This window comes from Palaemon carinicauda, chromosome 24 (assembly GCF_036898095.1).
Source record: "Palaemon carinicauda isolate YSFRI2023 chromosome 24, ASM3689809v2, whole genome shotgun sequence".
NCBI classification, from domain to species: domain Eukaryota; kingdom Metazoa; phylum Arthropoda; class Malacostraca; order Decapoda; family Palaemonidae; genus Palaemon; species Palaemon carinicauda.
The window spans coordinates 50034251-50041750 of record NC_090748.1 but is presented as its reverse complement, the minus strand read 5'-3'; positions in this window follow the sequence as shown (position 1 = coordinate 50041750).

Genomic DNA, 7500 nt, shown 5'->3' with positions numbered 1-7500 from the left:
CCCGAGAAAATCCTTAGTCTTCCCGCCCTTCTCTTATAACATTAAGTATAAGGTATTCACATCTACACATTCTCTAACACTGCCTATCATCAAGGCTGAACTTAAATCCTGCAGCCAATTGCCATTCGGGAACTGCGCTGGTCCCAGCAACCAGGAATCATATAAATACATGAGTAATAAAGCATCCGCCTGACGGACCTCACTTGACATATTTAACCCCTGATTCTTTTTAGGTTCACTCAACAATATTATACGTATTTCCACACTCAGCAAAATTACCACATTTTACGTATAAATTTAGCATCAACATAAGACATTGTTATCATCACGTTTATTTAAAACACATCGAAAGTAGAAATGAGGCCTGTTCAAATAACAACAGCAAGGGAAGAAAAAAATTCTACTCATCAATTCGAGGGATGTCACATATGTAGGTTAAGGAGGAACACTTTTGAAAACTATCTTTTCAGGTACCACATGTATAAGTGCCTGATGATGTTCAGGACACTAAGCCATTAACAATGCTTTGTATCACAACTGTATTAGACTTAACCCTGTTTACTCGGTAAGAACCCAAATACGCTGGCTCTAGTTTGTGTTTCCTAGGTTGTAATCATTTGAAATACACACGATCGCACAACGAATACTTTTACCGGTGTAGTTTTGAACCGACCATCATACTTTGAGCCGTGATTTTCATCAGTTTTTTCAAAAACCTTTCAGTGGTGTTCATTACTCTCCTCAATAATTTTAATAAACATAAGCGGTATTGCTCAGTTGAATAATTTGGCAGTAGTTGCGAATTAAGGAGAACCGTATATGGTAACACAGGATCCTGTCTATAGACTAAAAAGAAAGGCGTGTCTCTAAGTGAAGAAACTAGCAACGTTCAAAGCTAGCTCAGCTGTAGGAAGCATGGCGTGACAATGGGGGGGAGGGTCATGAGCCACTAAGTAACGCAAAATGCGTGATACTTCCCTATTATGCGACTCTGCTAAGCCATTTGCTGAAGGCCTATATGCGGTCAATGAAAAGTGTTAAATTTTCATCAAGTCCGTGACCGATTTCACCACCCTATTCATAAACTCAAGACCATTATCACTTATCAAAATTTTCGGGCAACCCGAACCTAGTAATGAAAGAGTACAGTACCTGGGCTAATGAGTTTGCAGATTTATCTAACATTGCGTAAGTATGAATTTACAGAGTAAATCCATCCACAAATACACATATATACTCATGTTGTGTTAAGCCAGAAGGAAATGGTCCTACTACATCCATATGCACTCTATAAAATTTAATGGGAACAATTGGCCACTTTCTGGCTTCCGGTACAGGGATTTTATGTTTTTTGAAACATTTACAAGCATGACGACCTTTTATATAATTCTCCATAGACTTTTTCATTCCTAACCAGAAGGAGGATTCACATGCTCTCCTTAATGTTCTATCAATCCATATATCTCCTGCATACGGACTTGCATGTACAATGTGAATGGCTCGTTTAATTAAGGGGGGGGGGGAGGAAGACTACCCGTGCACAGAATTCCCCTCACCTCTCTTTGTAAGCACAATAATAGACATAATTTTCAACAAGAAAATTCTCTCGAGGCACCTTCAGAAATGATGAATAACTCTCTGATTTTCATTTAATCACTGCTTGCACACTTTCCATCCATTCCTCTTTTTTCTGTCCCTCTCGGACTTCTTTTATGTCCCAACCTCCTAAGTCAATCAAACTTGCATCATCAGGGCATTCATTCTGGACACCCCTGGACATGTACTCGGTCATCCAAATATATTCATCTCTCTCTCTCTCTCTCTCTCTCTCTCTTCTCCTCTCTCTCTCTCTCCTCTCTCTCTCTCTCTCCATATGATGGGGGTCTTCACTATTTTGGCTACGTTGTTCGTTCCTCTTTTGTGCCCTGGTTATTACTCCTATTACTGCACTTCTAGAGAGAGCATCAGGTACCTTGTTAGCCTAACCTTCTATGTGGCGAAAACCCTTCATATTAGATTCTAACAATGTCTCAATCCATCTCGTTTGACGAGAGGTCAAATCACTTTTATAATACAAATCTTGTAAGGGGCGAAAATCGCTTTGTAACTCAAAAGAGCCAATGCCTCTCTAGAACCCAAAAAAATAGCCAAAGCCTCGCGATTGCATTTCCTATAATTTTTTTCTGCCCCTTTTAACGACCGGGAAGTAAAACAAATGGTCTCTCTCTGCCTTTATCATCTCGTTGAGACACTATGCCACCAATAGCTATGCTACTCCGCATCTGTTGTCACTGAAAACGGGCAATCAAATCTAGGATATGCGAGCAGTTCATTGCTAGTTAAGTCAGCTTTAAAATGATTAAAGGCCCTTTCTTCTTCCTTTCCCCAATTTATCATTTTTTTTTCTTTAAAGCATCTAAGGGTCTCGCTATCTCTCCAAAACCTCTTATGAATTTACAGTAATACCCAGCTAGCCCAAGGAACCCAGCTACTTCCTTAGAGTTACGTGGCCTGAGGAAATCTGTAATAGCCGCTACTTTTACTGGGGCAGGGTTGGATACCTTCTTGGGTAATCATGTGACCTAAAATTCGACCTGTTTACAGAAAAATTTGTATTTTGACAAATTTATTTTCATACCATTGCGTTGCAATGCTTCTAAAACTTTATGAAAGTTATTATTAGGTTCTTTGGCCGTTCCCCTGTAATTATATCATCTAAATAAACAAGAACATTATGGGCAATCAAGGGCGACAAAACCGCCATCATTACTATAGAAAAATGACTTGGAGCATTTTTTTACACTGAAAGGAAGAAAATTAACCCTGGAATGGTACGGTGGGTCGTCCGCGACCCCGAGCGTAAAAAAAAAACAGGTTTTTCTCACGTGACTCACCCCCGTGACTGAATTTGTGGGTGATCGACCTGCAGTAGGTGTCTCACCTACACTCTCTAGTAGTGTCCAGATGTGCATTGCTGTAGCTGTACTCCTTCCCCGATTTCTGAGACGCATCGGGGGTCGAGCGCGACCGAGTTTACCCTTCTAAGGTAATTTGCATAATTATCAAAGTTATTACGTATTATGAAATTGTCGTAGAATGGTGCAACTTGTATAGGTTATCAGTTGTGGAAAGTCTTGGTGGATTGTTTGGCTACCATGTGCATGATTTTTTTTTTAGTTAGAATGTCGTTCATCACCACGAGGACCATTTTACCGCGAGTGCCCCTTTTTAATTTTTTTTCATTTTTTTGCCAAGTCCTTTTTCCGTAAGATATTGCCAAATAGTGTTGTAAAACTTTTGCTTTTTTAGTGTTGGAAAGTGTGTCTAGATGATCTGGCTACCCATGCGTGACTTTGTTTTTGTCAGATACAACGTAGTTATTGGTATATTGGGTATTTAACTGCGGTTGCCAATCTCTGTTTTTTTTTTCAATATTTGTAAAAATTTACTACGTAGTAAGGAATTGCCGTATATTATTGATTTTTTTTTTTCATGTTTATGTGTTAGAAAGTATGCATTGATGGTTGGGCTAACACGTGCACGTCTTTTTTTTTTATCTGAGATGCTGTATATTAGAATGTCGGGCCTTTTACCGCGAGTGCCCCTTTTTCATTTTTTTAAATTTTTTTGCCAAGTCATTTTTCCGTAAGATATTGCCAAATAGCGTCGTAAAACTTTTGCTTTTTTAGTGTTGGAAAGTGTGTCTAGATGATCGGGTTACCCATGCGTGACTTTGTTTTTGTCAGATACGAAGTAGTTATTGGTATATTGGGTATTTAACTGCGGTTGCCAATTTCTGTTTTTTTTTCAATATTTGTAAAAATTTAATACGTAGTAAGGAATTGCCGTATATTATTGATTTTTTTTTCATGTTTATGTGTTAGAAAGTGTGCCTTGATGGTTGGGCTAACACGTGCATGTCTTTTTTTTTTATCTGAGATGCCGTATATTAGAATGTTGGGCATTTTTCCGCGAGTGCCCCTTTTTATTTGTTTTGCATTTTTGTGCTTATTCATGTTACCGTAAGGAATTGGCAAGTAGTGTCGCAAAACTTATATTTTTATAGTGTTGGAAAGTGTTTCTAGATGATCTGGCTACCCATGCCTATTTTTTTTTTAGCCAGATATGGCGTATATATAGGTATGTGTTCGATTTTCCTTTGATTGCCATTTTTTCGTTTTTTCCCATTTCTTTCAAAATTACTACGTACTAAGGAACTATCAAATAGTAAAGATTCATTTAGATGTTTATTTGTCGGAGAATGTGCCTTGATGGTTTGCCTAGCACGTGGCTGAATTTTTTTTTTCTGAAATGCGTATAATAAAATGTTGGCCATTTTTCCGCGAGTGTCCCTTTTTATTTGTTTTTCATTTTTTTACTTAGTCATGTTACCGTAAGGAATTGGCAAGAAGTGTCGCAAAACTTATATTTTTATAGTGTTGGAAAGTGTTTCTAGATGATCTGACTACCCATGCCTATCTATATTTTTAGCCAGATATGGCGTATATATAGGTATGTGTTCGATTTTCCTGCGATTGCCACTTTTTCGTTTTTTCCCATTTCTTTCAAAATTACTACGTACTAAGGAACTATCACAGAGTAATGATTCCTCCTGTCCGTCGTCGCTTTCTCGGCTACTGCTTGTGATGTCTTGCGTGAGGGGGGGGGGCATCGAACTCCCTCGTCTCCCCCTTTCTGTGTTCCCTTTTCCTCGGACGATGGGCGGGGGGATGTGTGCAAGCCCCCCAGCCCGCCCGACCTTGGTGATTCTTGCTGGGCACTCTCGAGATAAATGACCATAAGCCTGACAAGTGTAACAGCGGGGGATCCTTGGGTTTACACTCCACTCGTTGGTGCCCCTCTCCCCAATAGTGCCAACATCAGAAGACTGTGCTAATATGCTAGACTTCTGAATTTGGAAATTTCCAGCTTGGAACTCATTGGCTATTTCTAGTTGCATCGTTGGTAGTTCCAACATGTCTCTCAGATGCAAAGGAATTCAGCGTCCATAGTTGGTGTGATATAAGGCATGGAACCTCACTCCTAGTTCTCTGATTGTGTCTATGTATATTGCGAAGGATGATTGGCGTAGAGAACCGAGGTATACCAGAAGTGTCACCTCCAGTTACAGAACAGTTGCCCAGTACTGAGATTGAGGACACGATCCTGCTCTTTTTTTGCACCAGTCATCCAATTCCAACTGCTCATTGCTTTCACCAAACTAGTTAGTGTAATCTATGTAAGCATATTGTTGCAGAATGAACAGATCTACTGCTTTCACTTGATGAGCCCTCCTGGTTTGACTGATATGGGTGGCTCGGAAGGCGGACTCACCTGTCCCTGCACTGGTGACCTCAGCCTGTACAAGTACTTGCACCCATCCACTCCCCTGTAACCAGTCACCAATGGTTTTCAGTGCTTCCATCTCTATATAAAGACCACGAAAGAGAAATACAATCTTTGCTTCACCATATTCGTGGGGCCACTTCCATTGGATTTTCTTGGTTAAAGCAAACAGTGGCTGGACTAATGTTACTACTATTCTTTTGCCTATGTTGAGAGAAACCACAACATTCCTAACAACATCCACAGAGTTCTTGATCATGGCCACAATGTTGGCACTCTCTAAGAAGAGTGGAAGCGGTGCCATGGGACATATAGTCTGACTATGCTGTATAGTCTACTTGCGTGCATAATATTCAGACCATGAAGTGTTCTTCACTGTTGATGCTTCTTGCAGTGCAATATTGCTGTGTTTCAACCAAAGGTGCTCTATCTCTGCATATTGCTCAAATCTGCTATTGATGCTTAGAAATGTAATACTGGTAGTTGGTGCTAGGGCATTCTTAGCGTTACCAGTAACTGGTTGAACTCCTGTATAGTAGTGAGGTAACTGTTCAAGTATTTTGAGCCCATTTTCCTTTGATCCCCAAGAATATTGATGTTTTGGTCGATGCCAGCAATGGAGAATGCAGGGTGTTTCACGAGTGAAATGGCAGTTCTATGGAATTACTTTTTTGCTCCTGCCTGTAGGAGCGATAAGCAGTGTTTGCTAGCTGTGAGGAGGACAGTATCCGGTCATAGTAAATTAAGATCCCCATATGTGCTAGTCTTTCAATAAGCTTCCTCTTACGTGTGTTTGTATGCAACATGAGGCCAACGTAGATGGAAACTGGCATCTCTTGCGCTGTCGCAAATCTTACTGAACTAGGTGTGCTGCCAATGACAGAGCTTCTCTGCTTCAAGCTGTTGAACTTTAGAAGTAGAGTAGTGGTCATAGCCACCTGCGTTGTGGTTTCACTATCATGCTTGATGCTGGAACCTTTCAAGATCATACTGACCAAAGCAAGCAGCAATCATGGCACAGAATCCTGTTGGCCTCCTGGAGGAAACCCGTTGAAACCTATGGCATCTCCAGTGATGTGACATTTTACAAGCCTTTGCTAAGGCATCTCCGAGGTCTTCATTGAAAGAAAGTACGGCATCCTACCCCTGATATTGTGCAAACATGTTGAGAGAATTTTAGCAAGCAATCTCTGCTTTAGATGGGTAGTATGCACCTTGCAATGTATTGCAAGCTGTTCCATCCTTGCTGAGTACAACTGTGCTAGGTCTGCAAGATTGAAAACTGGGGTAGTGTAATTGTCCATCAGAGCTTCCTCAATAAACAGCACCACCTCTCTGAAAGCAACTACTGCTATTGCCTCTTGATCATCTCGACCTTTGATTGCCATTCCCTTAATTTCCATATGCAATTATACAAGTTTAGAACACAATACCTGTGATACTTTGTCTCTTGTGCAATCGTGTATCAAACGTTTAGTTTTGTCTGGAGGTCCACGTCACCAGGAATTAGTGAGCACGACCTAAGACGCGAGTCTAAGTTGAAATTCATGGCGATCAGTGTTTCCCAGAAACTCTCCACAGAAGAAGCATTTCACTTCATGGTGTTTTGGTACAGTACTTTATGATCGTGACTGATATCGAGTTTCTTTTTGTGTCACAAATCGCACTTCATCAATAGATTTCATATTCAGATGCCTCTTCTCAGCTCTTTCTAGCTTTTGTTATTATAATACAAATAGCGTGTCTCGCAGTATTGTGCATTCTGAGTGTTCAATGATGCTTCAACGCCACAACCTTCATCTAATCTGCTTAGCTAAAAAGATTTTGGAAGAAATCTAAGCTCAATGAACCTTGTGAACTGTTCAAAAAGAATGCTGTAGCTTCTCTCTTTTCTTATCGAATATTTCGGCTTGGGTTTGTCAGTGATTCTTAGGTATTTTCTTGGCTTACGCAGTATACTATCCAGTCCATTTATACTACTGCCTAGGTTGACTGAACTGCTTCGTTACCATGAAACTAAAAATAACTTGAAGCATTCCAACATTGTTGTAGAAATAGAAAATAAATCACATAAAAGAATGATTCCTAAACCAGATGAATTATGATATATTTAACTTACATAAGAACATTTATAGTAATAAAAAGAAAGCAATC